The 17,382-nt window shown below is 46.4% G+C and overlaps 1 long non-coding RNA gene and 1 pseudogene across 1 annotated transcript in view; one reads left to right on the forward strand and one right to left on the reverse strand.

Moving 5' to 3' along the window:
- Window positions 1–2,945: 2,945 nt before the first annotated feature.
- Window positions 2,946–17,382, reverse strand: part of LOC129629651 (uncharacterized) — a 34,324-nt gene continuing 19,887 nt past the window's right edge. The window contains exons 2-4 of the long non-coding RNA XR_008703302.1: window positions 15,251–15,312; window positions 3,712–3,821; window positions 2,946–3,080 (exon numbers count right to left, since the gene is read on the reverse strand). This is a non-coding gene — a long non-coding RNA (uncharacterized LOC129629651). The remainder of the gene's footprint in view (window positions 3,081–3,711; window positions 3,822–15,250; window positions 15,313–17,382) is intronic.
- LOC129629650 (40S ribosomal protein S15a-like) lies at window positions 8,840–12,623 on the forward strand (annotated as a pseudogene).

Consider the following 17,382-nt stretch of genomic DNA (forward strand, 5'->3'; position numbering starts at 1 on the left):
TTAGGTGTTCTTTCGGTCAGAAAGCTTGTATGGAACTCTGCTGTCAGGAGACTACAGCCAATGAAAGAAATGTTCATTCATTCACTTTTCCATTCACCCATTCATTTCGGAATTCATTGAATAAATACTCGGGAAGAATGTATGTGTAATTCCCTGGCTCACTGTGGAGCTGTGCTGCTGAGGCAACATCAGAATGCCCAGATGGGGAATTTATCTCGGAAAACGGTCACTGAAAATGGACACTACTTGACTCCCCAGACAAGGCACGCCATCTCCTCCACAGGGAAGATGATGACGGGGCAGATGGTGCTCGGCCTGGCGACGCGACACCGGATGTGAGGAGGGGCCTGTGCTTCTGCTGAGGGTCTCGTGTCCGAGAGACTCCATACCACGTCCTGAGGACAGGGAAGAACAGCAGCACTGCTGGAAGCATCCTGGATTCTAGAGCGCCCATCCTAGCCAAGCACATGGGGACTATCACTGTGAGGCCAGTCACTGAGCGCAGTGCTGGACCCAGCCATCCTCACACCCGGGATCCAGAGCCAATGCGGCCCCTCCAAGTGCCCAGGGGACCTCCTGCTCCTCAAGCTACTCCTTGTGCTCATGGTTGTGGAATATTTGTTTTCCCCTCCTCACTTCATACCTTGAAGCCCTACTTCCTGTATGGCCACATTTGAAGAAGGACCCTCAAGGAAGTAATAAAAGCTGAAAGAGGTCATAGGGTGGGTCCCTGATCTGACAGGATTAGTGTCCTCATAAGCAGAGACCTCTGCTTTCTCTCTCTCCACTGAGGACACAGCAAGAAGGTGCCCGTCTGCAAGCCAGGAAGAGAGAGATTTCTCCAGAACCCAGCCATGCTGGTACCCTGATCTCAGACATCCAAATCTGAGACTTGTGAGAAAATAAATTTCTGTTGCTTAAGCCACCCAGGCTGTGGTATTTTGTTATGGTAGTCCTAGAAAACAAATACAGTCCAGGCAGAACCCCTGCCCAAAGTAAAAGACCCTTGGTTGCCCCACTCCACTCCAGAAGCTCATCACCGTGCAGCCCAGAATTTACACTACTGAGTAGTCCTTCATGCTTTACCTTGATGCTCTACTGAATCTCTGTGAGGTTGGCAACTGTTATCCTCACTTTGCAGATGAGGAATATGAAGCTTAAAACAGTTAAGAAAGTTTCCCAAAATAAGACTGACCTGCGTGGTGGAGCTGGAATTACACAGAACACAGTTGTGAAAGCTCCTATGGTCATCTGACTCACACCTGCAAGACACCTCTGCTGGGATGTCTTTCTCACCGTGAATCTCTTGACTTTCTTGCTTATTCCTTCGTGGGGTGCCCTAGGCGCTCTCTCACCCACAGGCCAAGCCCCTGCATTCCTTGGCCTCTCTCCTAACTAAGCTTCCTACACACAGCTGCAGACTCGGATTGCACTTATCTGACCCCGATCCCGCACCATCCTCTCCCTTCCTCTCCAGCCCTTTGGACCATCCTGCCTTACCCCTTGGGTGTAGCCCAGGTTCACAGCACCTGCGTGCAGAGCTGTGGCCGAAGGTGTGGTCCCCATCCCTGTGTCGACCTTCGTCACCTTCTCAGCGCAGCCCTCCTCCAGCTCTCACGGACGCCCTCAGCAGACATCTCTTTCTTCTACTTTGCACAATGCATACCCTCCGGGAACATTCATCATCCTGCTGGGGCCATAGGGCTTTGTCATGGGAATGGAAAATAACGCAGTGGTGGAACATGCAGACGAGTGTGAGTTGGGGAAGCGGCCCGTTCATCGTCTCCCAGGGATGGTCGAGACACAAAGACTGTGTGATCAGAGAGGGGGTCGCAGTGCACCAGCACAGGCAGGACAGGTTCCGGAGCAAGTGGCTCTGAGACACCATCATGCGGTGGGGCCCACACTTCGGGGAAAGACATCCGTTCATTCATGCATCAGATCTTTATTATGCTCCAGGTCCTGTGCTGAGTGTTGGCTATGCAGCAGTGAACAAGCTCCCTGGGGAAGTCAGACAACAGTTCAGACTGTGTCTGGACTGCAGACTGGGACAAGGGCTCTGCAGGACTAACCAGGCTGATGTGATGGAGGGCCCAGGAGACAGGAGCGCATCAGGAGCAGCTGGGGGGAGGAGCAGGGCTCAAGTAGGAAAGCCCTTTTTCGAGCATGAGGAACACAAAGAAGCCGATGGTGCTGGAAGACAGTTTTTCTAATTTAACTCAAGAATTAAATTATTCTGAAACACCTAATGGGTTGAGGTGGAAATCCACAAAATCTATATGAACCATTCTATATAGTACTCACCCCAGATACTGAAGTTTAAAAAATTTGATTGAAATATGGTTGATTTACAGTGTTGTGTGTCTCTGTGACTCATATACACATATAACCGAACTCCCACTCCACCCCTCCCCCAGCCCTCCATGGCAATCATGAGTCTGTGTCCGTGAGTCTGCTTCCATTTCTTATGTAAGTTCACTTGGGACATATTTTCAATTCTACTATAAGTGATATTATATGGTATTTGCCTTTGTCTGACTTACTTCACTTAGTATGATCATCTCTAGGTCCATTCATGTTCCTGCAAATGGCATGGTTCTGAGAATGAACTCTGGTTCATCCTCAGTAACGCTGACACTGTGTGAGTGCCTACTGCACAGCAGGCTCTGTGCTCTCTGCCTCCGTTTTCATTTAATAGCTCTCGTAATACTAATAACAGCCCTATGTGGTGGGCCCTACTCACAGAGGAGAAAACTGAGTCACAGGCGCACACTGCCCAAGGTCACACGGCTGAGGAATGGCAGATGGGGCTCAAACCCGTGCCTGCACTCAGTCATCACACCACCTCTCGCATTTTCCTCTAAGGCCCTTGGAAAAGGGCAGTTATATCAAGAAGCATGTCTGTACTCCAATTGCTTCACTATTTCCAAGTTCTATGATCTCAAAAAGTACCCAGTACAACGGTTCAGGCTACAGCCTCACCATCCTGGCGCCCAGCCGGTTCCACTTCTGATTCTGAACCAAAGGGTTTCTTCCTCACCTGCTGCCATTCATCATGTGTTTAAGGGTCTCAGTTTCACCTGTAAAATAGGCTGTGAGTCCCCAAGTGGGTAGGGAGCCTTCTTAGACCCTCCCCATCTCTCCCTTCTGACATCAGAAGGGGTCAAAGGCCCAGAGGAAGCAAGCTGCTCATTAGGACCTAGTCACACGGTTTCCCAGAGAACGCCCATTTCCAAAAGCAGAGTGCTGCACTGCCAGACCCTCAGGGTGGGGAGCAGATGGCAGACAACTGTCTGGAGGGTGGAAACCCACGTCTCCTGTCTCCTGAGCAGCACCTCCCCTGGCACAGGCTGCCCGGCGTCATCTGGGGACAGGCAGGCAGTAGCCATGAGCTGGGCCCCGGAAGGGGCAGGGCGGCCACCAAGCATCTGACAGCCCCAACCAGCGGGCAGCCATGCGTCTGCCACCTCAGCCTTGGTCTGCGGGGGGGCTGCGGACTTGTCACTGCCGCATCTCCACCTTTGGCATCCTGGCCCCGAGTTCTCTTTTTAATATATTTATTCATTTGGCCATGCCGGGCCTCAGTTGCAGCACGTGGGATCTTGGAGCTTCACTGTGGCATGTGGGCTCTTAGGCGCAGCATGTGGAATTTCATGGATCCTGGGGCCCCTGCGCTAGGAGCACGGAGTCTTACTGGCCTCTGCTGCTTACCCTCAGTGGATGAGGAAATGTTGAAAACTGTCTTCAGACTGGCAGGCGGCAGGGTGTGGGGCCACAGCATCTGGAAGGTCTTTGTTTGGGGTTAGTCTGCCTGATGCGTCCTTGGGGAAACAAAGAGCAGTGAATCTTTTTCTAAAAAATATTTTTATTATTATTTATTTACTTGGCTGCACCAGGTCTTAGCTGTAGCATGTGGGATCTTTAGTTTTGGCATGCCAACTCTTCGCTGTGGCACTTGGGATCAAGTTTCCTGACCAGGGATTGAACCCAGGTCTTTTGCATTGGGAGCCTAGAGTCTTAGCCACTGGACCACAGGGGAAGTCCCTGGGCAGTGATCCTTCACCCTGCTCAGTGGCCTTCCCAATCTGACTCAGACCTTGGCCATCACACGGTTACTGCCTGTGTGCTGGAAACGCTGCCCTGGCCTGACACTTGTGATCGGAGCTCACAGGGCCTCCAGAACTGCCTCCTTCCCCTAGCCTGCCTCTTAAGGGCTTTCTGGAGAGGCAGTATGGTTGAGTGGTTAATGGGAACTGTTTAGATGAGATCCCATCTCTTCTGTGAGATCTGGGCAGGTCACTGAACCCCTGTGGGCCTCTATTTCCTCCTCTGTAAAGTGGATTTAGCCATGGGATCCACTTCAGAGAGCTGTGATGAGAACACACAAGTTGGTACTTAGAAGGGGCAAGGCTTGTTATATGATGGTTAGCTCTTGTTATGATTATTACAATCACAAATGTTCATTCTCCTGTGGTCCTCTTCCTCAACTCTTGTCACACTCTACACCCCCAGAGGACTTTATGGGACACTTGGGACACGTGACACGCACATCTCTGACAGCTGGGCACCACTGGCACTCAGGACAATGCCTGGTACGGTGGGCACTTGGTATATATTTACTGAATGAATGAATGCAGATTTCTGCAGGATGCCTAGGATCTAGGAGGAGTAGGTACTCAGTATTTTTCCCAAGGGATTATTTTTCTTTTTTTTAATTTATAGGCAAGACTGAGCCCCTCAGGCTGCCTTTCAAAGGCTTTCTGCTCGCACAGCTAAGACTTGGGACCAGGAACCCTGCCTTTGCTTACTGCCATGTCCCAATTAGTGCCAGAGCCTGTCTCGAGCCTCATTTTCCTGAGAAGAAGAATGCCCAATCCTAGGTCAAAAAGAATGAGATGACACAGGAAATGTGCCATGAGCTTCACAAAAGAAAACCTTACTATAATTATTACCATAAAGCAACATTATTTAACATGTAACCCAAAACGCATTGAGTCAATGGGGCTGTTCATTTACTGAAGATCAAGGATTCCCTTGTTTAGTTCCCTTCCCAGAGGCAAGGGTACAGTGTTCATAGCTAGCTCTCTGAAGATAAAGCAAATCCACTTACTCACTGCAGCTTTCAAATGCAGGTTGAACAGACCTGTCCTCTTCTCCTCAGCAGCTTAAGTAAACCTTAGTATGTATTCTGAACACTGGACACGGTTTGGAAGAGATTCCAGGGCTTCCTTGCTTGTAGGGTTAACTATTAGAGATCTGGCGAGGAAAGTCTTACAGATAAGGCTGTCTTCCCCCCAGGCTGGCATCCCGCGCACAGGCGCGGCCATCCCCACTGCGGTCCCCAGAGGGTGTGCTGTGCACACCAGGTGCCCGGCCTTGCTGTACACTGCCACACACAGGTATCAATCTTCTGCACACTCCTTAGACACCACTGAAGTGTCAATCGACCCTGCCCACAGGACTGCAGCTTCTGTTTGCTTCCAAATTCAGCCATCTGAAAAAATCTTGTCATTATGCTTTAAAAGTGACTTATGCTTCATTTTCTGCACACTATGTACCATGAGAATCCAGAATCTTTGTACTAAGGTGAAGCTAACGGCAGTTTAGTAAGGGCTTCATGACTCAATAGCATCCTTGATTTTCCAAGGTGGGCTCAATAGGACAGAAGCAAACAAGAGATAGCAGGAAAAACAAAAAGTTGGCAACAAGAAGGCTTGAAACAGGAGGGAAGGGGGCAGGGCACAACCTTTAAAAGAAGGACAGAGCTCGAGGACGAGACACAGGCTAGCCAGAACCAAACAGGCCCAAGATGGCGAACAAGCTGACTTCCACCAGAACTTGAGCCTCAGCATCTACACACTGGAACACATCGGTGAGATAGATGACACACCCACAGGCGCAACAATCCCACAGAGATCAAAAGGGGGCCGTGGCCCAATTCCTGGAAGTCCCCGGCCCTTCCCCAAATACCGAAGAACGGATGCTTTCAAACTGTGGTGCTGGAGAAGACTCTTGAGAGTCCCTTGGACTGCAAGGAGATCAAACCAGTCAATTCTAAAGGAAATCAACCCTGAATATTTATTGGAAGGACCGATGCTGAAGCTCCAATACTTTGGCCACCTGATGCGAAGAGCTGACTCACTGAAAAAGACCCTGATGCTGAGAAAGATTGAGAGCAGGAGAAGGGGACGGCAGAGGGTGAGACGGTTGGATAGCATTATGAAATCAATGGGCACGTGTTTGAGCAAACTTGGGGAGATAGTGAAAGATAGGGAAGCCTGGTGTGCTGCCGTTCATGGGGCTGCAAAGGCTGACATGACTGAGTGACTGAACAACAATTCCTCCAAGTCATTAGCCTATGAAATTACGCACTCCTATAAAAACTGACCACCTCATACCTTGGTGCAGCTCTTGCCTTCTAAGATGGCCTATACTCTGTAAAGTGTGTTTCTCTCTAAATAAATCCACTTCTTACCTATCACACTGTCTCTCATTGAATTCTTTCTGTGATGAGACATCAAGAACCCAGGCTTCATTAAGTCCTGTGACCCCGTGTGATCTCAGTTAAAAGACTGTGGGCAAGTCCCAATCTGAGTTACACCATTTCAGGCTAGGGACTTCCTTATGGCAGAACTTCTCAGACCTTAGTGTATTATTATGTATTGTGACCCTCTAAGAGAAGATTCGGAGAAGGTGATAGCACCCCACTCCAGTACTTTTGCCTGGAAAATCCCATGGATGGAGGAGCCTGGTAGGCTGCAGTCCGTGGGGTCGTGAAGAGTTGGACACGATTGAGCGACTTCACTTTCACTTTTCAGTTTAATGCATTGGAGAAGGAAATGGCAACCCACTCCCGTGTTCTTGCCTGGAGAATCGCAGGGACAGGGAGCCTGATGGGCTGCCGTCTATGGAGTCACACAGAGTCAGACACGACTGAAGTGACTTAGCAGCAGCAGCAGCAACAGAAGATTATAGAGTACACGATCCTTAAGTTTGTTTGACCAGAAATCATTTTTCATTTCCCTTGCCTCAAAGTCACTGTCTCAAGGAACTATAAAAACTGCTTATTAGCATAGCAAACTTTCCCACAAAATAGGCCTTTTCACCCTCTACGAACTACAAAATGAATCTTACTCTCATTTCTTGTAAACAGCCAGAAAAATATTACTCTTCTATTCCAAAAGTTTGGGAGGCAGCGAAGAGGCACTGAAACCTTTATTCTGACCCAAGAAATCCTCTTTAGTTGTTGTTTTTTAATAGTCTGTCCTCTTAGACCAAAGTCATTTCAGGGAAAAATCAGAGTAACAGGTCATTGGCAAGTGAGTCTCCTACAAACACAGTTTGGCTGAGTGGGGTTGAGGGGTTGGTGGACTGCTGTTTGAAGTGGCAGAGGATTGTGGCACCAAAAGCCTGCAAATATCACCCAGTGCCTTAGCTGAATTGTATCCAGGGGGGCCTGCCTCACCCAGCTAGGCCCTTGGGCCACAAGTTCGTGGAGTTTGCTGGGCAGATGTTGTCTTTGTCTTTACCAGACCTCATCTGGTAAAGGCTGCTAATCGTTTGCCCACTGTCCACTGTCACTTTCTTTCAAATATTTGAAGCCCTGATTTTTAAATGGATCCGGGAATACCTATAATATAGGCTTCATGTCACACGTTCTCTTCCAGCGAGGTGTGGCCAGAGACTGTGTTTCCACCAGTGAGATGTACACAGAAAGACTGAGTGATGGCTTCCAGGAGATCTTGTTTTAGGACAGGTGATAAAGACCCTTTTGTTTCCCCATCTTTTACTTCAAGCCCTTCCCTTCCTCCTGGTTAGAATGTGCGAAATGGCTGGTACTCAAGCAGCCCTTTTGGTCCATGAGGTGGAAAACAGTCACCGAGGGTACCCAAGAAACATAGGCAGTGGAGCCCTAGACCCTGACAGTTTATGAACTGGACTGTTCACCTCTGGATTCCTTTTATCTGAGAGAAATACATATTTGCCTCTTGATTAAGCTATTGTGGGTTTTCTGTAACAGTTGAATTACATCTTAACTATACAGTAGATAGTGCCTAAAATATTTTTCATTGAGAAATAATTTTAAACTTACAGAAAAGTAGCATGCCTATTACAGTGAATTCTGGTATACATTTTACGCAGATTTACCAATTTGTTAATATTTTGTCACATCTCTTGGTCTCACTTTCTCTTCATAGACACACACACAATTTTTAACCATTTGAGAAGGAATCATGTACATCATGCTCCTTTTTTCTTAAATACTTCAGTGTGAACAAGGCTCCCATATAACCATACTCACCAAAGTCAGGAATTTTATTATTGGTAAAGTGCATGCATGCTAAGTCCCTTCAGGACTCTTTGTGACCCTATGAACTGTAGGGATTCTCCAGGCAAAAATACTGGAGTGGGTTGCCATGCCCTCCTCAGGGGATCTCCCTGATCCAGGGATCAAACCCACATCTCTTACGTCTCCTGCATTGGCCAGCGTGTTCTTTACCAGGAGGTCCATCTGGGAAGGGCTACTGGTACAGTACTATTATCTAATCTACAGTTCATATTCCAATTTTACCAACTGCCTCAATAATGTGTTTCCCAGTCCAAGATCCAATCAGAATCATATATTTATTAGTCACATCTCAGATAACCATTTTTAGAGGGAGTATTTCTCAAAAAAAAGAAAGAAAAAAGAAAAATCCAAATTAAAAAGCAATCAGATTACTTGCATATCCATTCAGCTTACTGCCACTACCACCTCTTTACTAATTCACAAATCTGCCATTCTCCCCTGTCAAGCTCGATTCTAGACCTCTGCTTTCTGCCATCTTTCCCTGTTGCTATAACAATGGGCATGAATGTCCTGGCTAAAGCTCTCAAGAATACCAACAATGCTGAAAAGAGAGGCAATTGCCAGGTGCTTATCAGGCCACACTCCAAAGTCATCATCAGGTTTCCACCTGTGATGATGAAGCACGGTTCATTTAGGTTCAGTCACTCAGTTGTGTCTGACTCTTTGCGACCCCAAGGACCGCAGCACGCCAGGCCTCCCTGTCCATCAGCAACTCCTGGAGCTTGCTCAAACTCATGTCCATCCATCCAGTCGGTGATACCATTCTAACCATCTCGTCCTCTCTCGTCCCCTTCTCCTTCCTTCAATGTTGCCCAGCATCAGGGTCTTTTCTAATGAGTCAGTTCTTTGCATCAGGTGGCCAAAGTATTGGAGTTTCAGCTTCAGCATCAGTCCTTCCAATGAATATTCAGGACTGATTTCCTTTGGATGGACTGGTTTGATCTTCTAGCTGTCCAAGGGACTTTCAAGAGTCTTCTTCAAAACCACAGTTCAAAAGCAGCAATTCTTTGGTACTCAGCTTTCTTTATAGTCCAACTCTCACATCCATACATGATTATTGGAAAAACCAGAGCTTTGACTAGACGGACCTGGGTCTGCTTTTTAATATGCTGTCTAGGTTGGTCATAACTTTACTTCCAAGGAGCAAGCATCTTTTAATTTCATGGCTGCAGTCACCATCTGCAGTGATTTTGGAGCAAAAAAAAAAAAAGTCTCTCACTGTTTCCATTGTTTCCCCATCTATTTGCCATGAAGTGATAGGACCGGATGCCATGATCTTAGTTTTCTGAATGTTGAGTTTTAAGCTAACTTTTTCAGTCTCCTCTTTCACTTTCAACAAGAGGCTCTGTAGTTCTTTACTTTCTGCCATAAGGGCGGTGTCATCTGCATATCTGAGCTTATTGATATTTCTCCCAGCAATCTTGATTCCAGCTTGTGCTTCTTCCAGCCCAGCATTTCTCATGATGTACTCTGCATAGAAGTTAAATAAGCAGGGTGACAATATACAGCCTTGACGTACTCCTTTCCCTATTTGGAACCAGTCTATTGTTCCATGTCCAGTTCTAACTGTTGCTTTTTGACCTGCATACAGAATTCTCAGGAGGCAGGTCAGGTGGTCTGGTGTTCCCATCGCTTTCAGAATTTTCCACAGTTTACTGTGATCTACACAGTCAAAGGCTTTGGCATAGTCTATAAAGGAGAAATAGGTGTTTCTCTGGAACTCTCTTGCTTTTTTGATAATTCAGTGGATGTTGGCAATTTGATCTCTGGTTCCTCTGCCTTTTCTAAATCCAGCTTGAACATCTGGAAGTTCATGGTTCACGTACTGCTGAAGCCTGGCTTGGAGAATTTTGAGCATTACTTTGCTAGCGTGTGAGATGAGTGCAATTGTGCAGTAGTTTGAACATTCTTTGGGATTGGAATGAAAACTGACCTTTTCCAGTCCTGTGGCCACTGCTGAGTTTTCCAAATTTGCTGGCATATTGAGTGCAGCACTTTCACAGCATCATCTTTCAAGATTGGAAATAGCTCAACTGGAATTCCATCACCTCCACTAGCTTTGTTCGTAGTGGTGCTTCCTAAGGCCCACTTGACTTCACACTCCAGGATGTCTGGCTCTAATCCAGTGTTCACACCATTGTGGTTATTTGGGTCATAAAGATCTTTTTTGTACAGTTCTTCTGTGTATTCTTGCCACCTCTTCTTAATACTTCTGCTTCTGTTAGGTCCATATTATTTCTGTCCTTTATCGAGCCCATCTTTGCATGAAATGTTCCCTTGGAATCTCTAATTTTCTTGAAGGGATCTCTAGTCTTTCCCATTCTGTTGTTTTCCTCTATTTCTTTGCACTGATCACTGAGGAAGGCTTTCTTATCTCTCCTTGCTATTCTTTGGACCTCTGCATTCAGATGCTTATATCTTTCTTTTCTCCTTTGCCTTCAGCTTCTTTTCTTTTCTCAGCTATTTGTAAGGCTTCCTCAGACAACCATTTTGCCTTTTTGCATTTCTTTTTCTTGGGGATGGTTTTGATCTCTGTCTCCTGTACAATGTCATGAACCTCCATCCATAGTTCATCAGGTACTCTGTCTATCAGATCTAATCCCTTGAATCTATTTCTCACTTTCACTGTATAATTGTTAGGGATTTGATTTATGTCATACCTGAATGGTCTAGCGGTTTTTCCCTACTTTCTTCAATTTAAGTCTGAATTTGACAATAAGGAGTTCATGATCTGAGCCACAATCAGTTCCCAGTCTTGTTTTTGCTGACTTTATAGAGATTCTCCATCTTCAGCTGCAAAGAACATAATCAATCTGATTTTGGTATTGACCATTGGTGATGTCCACGTGTAGAGTTTTCTCTTGTGTTGTTGGAAGAGGGTGTTTGCTATGACCAGTGCGTTCTTTTGGCAAAACTCTGTTAGCCTTTGCCCTGCTTCATTCTGTACTCCAAGGCCAAATTTGCCTGTTACTCCAGTTATCTTTTGACTTCCTACTTTTGCATTGCAGTCCCCTATGATGGAAAGGACATCCTTTTTGGGTGTTAGTTCTAGAAGGTCTTGTAGGTCTTCATAGAACTGTTCAACTTCAGCTTCTTCAGCATTACTGGTTGGGGCACAGACTTGGATTACTGTGATATTGAATGGTTTGTCTTGGAAACAAACAGAGATCATTCTGTCATTTTTGAGACCGCACCCAAGTACTCCATTTCAGACTCTCTTGTTGATTATGAGGGCTACTCCATTTCTTTAAGGGATTCTTGCCCACAGTAGTAGAAATAATGGTCATCTAAGTTAAATTCGCCCATTCCAGTCCATTTTAGTTCACTGATTCCTAAAACGTTGATGTTTACTCTTGCCATCTTCTGTTTGACCACTTCCAATTTACCATGAATCATGGACCTAACATTCCTGGTTCCTATGTAATATGGTTCTTTACAGCATCGGACTTTCTTTCCATCACCTGCTGCTGCTGCTAAGTCAGATCAGTCATGTCCGACTCTGTACGACCCCATAGACAGCAGCCCACCAGGCTCCCCCGTCCCTGGGATTCCCCAGGCAAGAACACTAGAGTGGGTTGCCATTTCCTTCTCCAATGCATTAAACTGAAAAGTGAAAGTGAAGTCGCTCAGTTGTGTCCAACTCTTCGATATCCCATGGACTGTAGCCTACCAGGCTCCTCCGTCCATGGGATTTTCCAGGCAAGAGGACTGGAGTGGGGTGCCATTGCCTTCTCCACCTTCTATCACCAGTCACATCCAAAACTGGGCATTGTCTTTGCTTTGGCTCCATCTCTTCATTCTTTCTGGAGTTATTTCTCCACTGATCTCCAGTAGCATACTGGGCCTCTACTGACCTGGGGAGTTCATCTTTCAGTGTCCTCTCTTTTTGCCTTTTCATACTGTTTATGGGGTTCTCATGGTAAGAATACTGAAGTGGTTTGCCATTCCCTTCTCCAGTGGACCATGTTTTCTCAGGACTCTCCACCATGTTTCTGAGAACTCTCAGAAGCATCGTAGTATTGGCTAATTTGAAATCATTGATGATCACAGGGCTGGGAAAATTGCTGTGAATCTCACAGGCAGGCTAAGTAAATGTGGAGTGGTCAGCCCCAGATTTGATGTGCATCTCAAAGATCCAGGAAAATGGCCAAATAACCTTCTCCCATCCCGTCAGTTTGGTTTCATTGTACTAACAACCTCAACTGACATCATGGACCATGAAGAAGCAAGATGAAAACACACAGGAGGGAAAATCCTTGGATTCTTTTTCTAGGGACGTAACGCGTCCAAAGAAAATGACTCAGCAGACAAAAAAATATTATAAACCCCTAAATACAGCAGCACCCACTCACCCCCACCTCATCCCAATGTGATTCCCTAGATCTACCCACATCTCCTTCCCCCATTATTCCCATCCTGCTTCCAGGAGTTCTGCCCATCCAGGTCACAGCGAGGCCACGGTAATCGCAGTGTTAGAAATTCTCACAGACGGAGTGTCGAGAGAGGAGATTACCCCATTACGCACACCATTTCCAATAACCGCCTAATGGAAATAGTTGCAGAGGCGCTTGACAACGAGGTGGGCTCGGGGATCCTCTAAGCCTCCTGGACGTAACCGGCCATTAAACAGTTGTCTGAGCTTTGCTCAGATGTAGCAGCAATCAATATCTTGAATGTATTTGATGAGGTTGACTTAGGAGGTATGATTTATTAGTCCTTGAGGGTTTATTTCCACTGTATCTGTCTCTATAGCAAGAATCACACTTGCTGACATTTCATTGCTGATGTACAGCAGAGCTCTCTGCACCTTCACTGGGCTTATTCTTTAGGCACCAGTCAATTCCTTGCATTTTATATAAAGAAAATATAGGATTTTTTTTAATAGTGAAATTTACTAAAATGTATAGGTGGGTATATTACTAAAATAATCACCCTGTTCCCAGGAAACAGTTCCTGAGGAATCAGAGTGGTAGTGGCTGGCTACCACCTTGTAGGGAGGCTGGCAACCTGATAAATAGGCTGACAAGGACTCCATCCCTCGGACACCCTGGAGGATTCTGCTGATGAGCCAGGGAAGCCCCACATCTAATGATAACCCAACAGGCCGAGGAGACACATAGGCACTGTCTGTCTCCATTGAACTTGGGTCTCAGGCTGAAGCTGGAAAAGACAGGAGTGGAGGGGGAGGGTCATTTTTCTGGCAAATGAAATGCACCGACTGAGCTTTCGGGAACACCACCATCTGCATAATCGCCGTCACATTTTCAAACTGCAGTTTCGTTGATTCAGAATCACCAGGTGGGTGAGCAGATGGTGAGCGCAAATGTCTCCCCTGAGAAGGAGGCCGTCTTACAGCAGTTTCTGCTGTAGCTGCAGAGAGTGCACCCAGGCTGGCTTTGAGGGGAGCAGGAATCTGGGCTGGAAGGTGGAGGAAAGAGGGGTGTCGGGCTGCTCACACCTGTGAGCTGGCACTTCCAGGTCTGTTTTTCCTGAGACCACCGTGAGAATGTGTCATCTGCATTCCTTTTTTAGGGCCCTGAACTTAATGATGGAGCCACGGGCGCTCTGCCTTCTGTCCCCGTCCAGCTGTAGCCCCACTGAGATGCTGCTGTGTCTCCCACATTGGATACAGGGCGGGCACATGGAAGCCCTCCAGTACACATCTGAGTGCTGGAGGAACAATTATGAGCTAGCCCAGAATCCCATCAACAGAGACACCGTCCCAGAGATACTGGGAGTGAAAAACTGACAACTGGGCACCATCAATACCCTCTAGGAAGTGTTTCCAGAGTCAGTTAAAAACCACTGAAATGAGTGGACTTTCCTGGCGGTCCAGTGGTTAAGAATCCACCTTCCAATGCAGGGGACATGGGTTCAATCCCTGGTTGGAGAACTAAGATCCCACATGCCTCGGGGCAACAAGGCCAGCGTGTCACAACTACTGAGCCCAGATGAGAGGAGCCATGCACCCCAAAGAAGAGCCTGGGCACCGCAGTGCAGACCCAACGCAGCCAAATAAATAAAAATCAAAAAACAAATGCCTGTTACTTTAAACAAAAACACTGGAATGAGACGAATTCCTTGGTGGTCCATTGGTTAAGACTCCACACTTTCACTGCGGAGGATGAGGCATGGGTTTGATCCATAGTCAGGAAACTAAAGTCTTGAATGTCACACAATATGGTAAAAAAAAGAGAAAGAAAATCACCGTAATGGGACAAATTCCCTGGTTTCTAAGGGAAAATAGAAAAGAAAAAGGGAAGGAAGGAGGGAAAGAAGGGGAAGGAGGAATGGGAGGAAGGAAAGAAGGAAAAAGGTAGAGAGGAAAAAAGAAAAAGTTACTAAAAATAGAGGCATGGGTGGGGGTATAAGAGAAAAAAATACAAGACAACCAAACGCAATATGCAGGTAAGTTCCATTCTGATTCCACAAACTAAGTATTAAAAAATGCTTTGGTGGACTTCCCTGGTGGTCTAGTGGATAAGAATCCGCTTGCCAGGGCAAGGGACATGGCTCCCATCCCTGGTCCAAGAAGATTCCACAAGCCAAAGGGTAACTTCAAAGCCTGTGAGCCACAACTCCTGAGACTGCATGCTGAACTACTGAAGCCCATGTACCTGGAGCTCGCGTTCTGCACAAGAGAAGCCACTGCAGAGAGAAGCCCACAGACCATGACTGGAGAGGAGCCTCTGCTCGCTGCAGCTGGAGAAAGCCCGAGCACAGAAACGAAGACCCGGCACAGCCAAAAACAGATAAATGCCTTTGTGACAACCAGTTTGAAGTATTAGATGATATGAAAATATTATTGTTAATGGGATTAGGTATGATAATTACATGGTAATTACGATGTTGTTATGTCTTTGCTATTTATACTGAGCATTTATAATTGAAATGACCTACCTGGGATTCACTTTAAAATATATCAGCAAAAACCAAAACTCAAACAGGGTCTCTGTATCCACCTAGAGGGGTAGGATGGGGAGGAAGATGGGAGAGAATTTTAAAAGGGAGGAGATATATGTATACTTATGGCTGATCCATGTTGAGGTTTGACAGAAAACAGCAAAATTCTGTAAAGCAATTATCCTTCCATAAAAATAAATTAATTTAAAAGATTTATCAGCAAAAACCAAAACAGCAAAAAGTTGGTAGGGAATGGACAAGGCTGGCAAAGTGCTGCTAATTATCGACACTGGGTTTGAATTCATGTAGGTTCATTATACTATTCTTTCTATGTTGTGTAGAAATTTACTTTTTACGTAACTTTGAAACCTTTCAAAAGAAAAACATTTTACAAGCAGAACTCACAATCTCCAACTCCTGAACCAAGATGTACCATCTTTTTTCTGTTAATTTAATGCATGTTTACTGAAACTCTGCTATGCAAAAAGCATTGAGGTAGGAGCTGTGAGGGATACAGAGCTATGTAAAACAAGATCAATATCAAATATGTACAGGGTAAATATCTCTGATGGTTTATATTTGACTACCTGGGCACAGAAAACCCTGACTCTTCCCAGAAGCTGGGTATGCTCATCTGTAGCCAGCAGCCTCCATTCTAAAGCTAGCCACACCCCTTACTAGCCAGGTCATCTTGGACAAGCCATTTACCTTTCCTAAGCCTCCGTTTCCTCATTGATAAAAAGCTATTAATGGTAGGGACCACTTCATGAGCTGGTTATGAGCATTAAGTAAGATAACAACAGGCTTAGCCAAGTGTCTGCTTAGGTTATTGATAAAGAGCCAGTGACAAGAGCTAGCATCATGAGCTGGTTAGAGCAGCCTGTTTTTGACCAGTAGCTCTTTGAGCCATCAGGAAAAAGTGCCCTTCTCTCAGGGCCATGAACAAGGGTGAAGGACTTGGCTGGTCTTAGCCCCTTGTGTGGAGAAGGCAATGGCACCCCACTCCAGTACTCTTGCCTGGAAAATCCCACGGACAGAGGAGCCCAGTGGGCTGCAGTCCATGGGGTCGCTAAGAGTCGCACATGACTGAGCAACTTCACTTTCACTTTTCACTTTCATGCATTGGAGAAAGAAATGGCAACCCACTCCAGTGTTCTTGCCTGGAGAATCCCAGGGATGGGGGAGCCTGGTGGGCTGCCGTCTATGGGGTCGCACAGAGCCGGACACGACTGAAGCGACTTAGCAGCAGCAGCAGCCCCTTGTGTAGGGCTCAATCTGTACCTCATATGTGGGGCCTCTGAAGATGTTTCCCAGACCCACCCTGATTCCCATCAAATTTCCCAGAAGGAAGGAAAAGCTCCAGAGCTTGCCTACAACTGAGCTTGTGGAAGAATGTGCTTAGCACTCAAAAAGCAGATGCTTGGCCAACTTGTGTTTGGTGGTTGTTGCAGCAGGATAACTGGGTTGAGAAAAAAACACCACCCGCAGATGCTTTACAACTAACTCCCCGCAAACCCACTCTTCTTCCACCACCAGCCTTCACCTCACTGAGCTGGGGTCCTGTTAAACATGCCATTGCTAGTGCTCAATCCTCCTAATGCATTTTAAAACTGTGTTTTCATTTCTCCTCATTGATGGTAACAGAAATAGTGACTAATGTAGATTAATGCTTTATGTAGATTAATTGCTTGTTTCACTGGGAATGAAAGTTACTTTATCACTGGTCCTGATTACACCTTGTTTTATCTCCTCTTTCTTCTCCTTCTTCTCCTTCCCCCCAATCCTTCCCCCGCCTCCACTTTAATTAAAAGGCAAACCGTGTTAGCACCACCAATCAAGCCATTCACTTCAGCACCTATTTTGCTACGTGGTGGATTGAAATGCACCAGCCACATCCCAGCTGCAGGCACCATCAATGCCTCCGCGGTCACACAAACGCGCATCTGTATTGGAGATGCAGATGAAGCTAGAGCCTGCCTGAGGGGATGCCTTTGTGAAGAGACACGTGCCTCATCCGTGCAAAGCACTGGGCTGCAGGGGAAATGTACATGGTTCACGTGCACTCTATCCAGGCATGGACAGACGCCACATGCAGACCTTTGGGAGTCAGAAATTCAAATCCATTACAG

Source organism: Bubalus kerabau, chromosome 16 (genome assembly GCF_029407905.1).
Source record: "Bubalus kerabau isolate K-KA32 ecotype Philippines breed swamp buffalo chromosome 16, PCC_UOA_SB_1v2, whole genome shotgun sequence".
Lineage (NCBI taxonomy): Eukaryota > Metazoa > Chordata > Mammalia > Artiodactyla > Bovidae > Bubalus > Bubalus kerabau.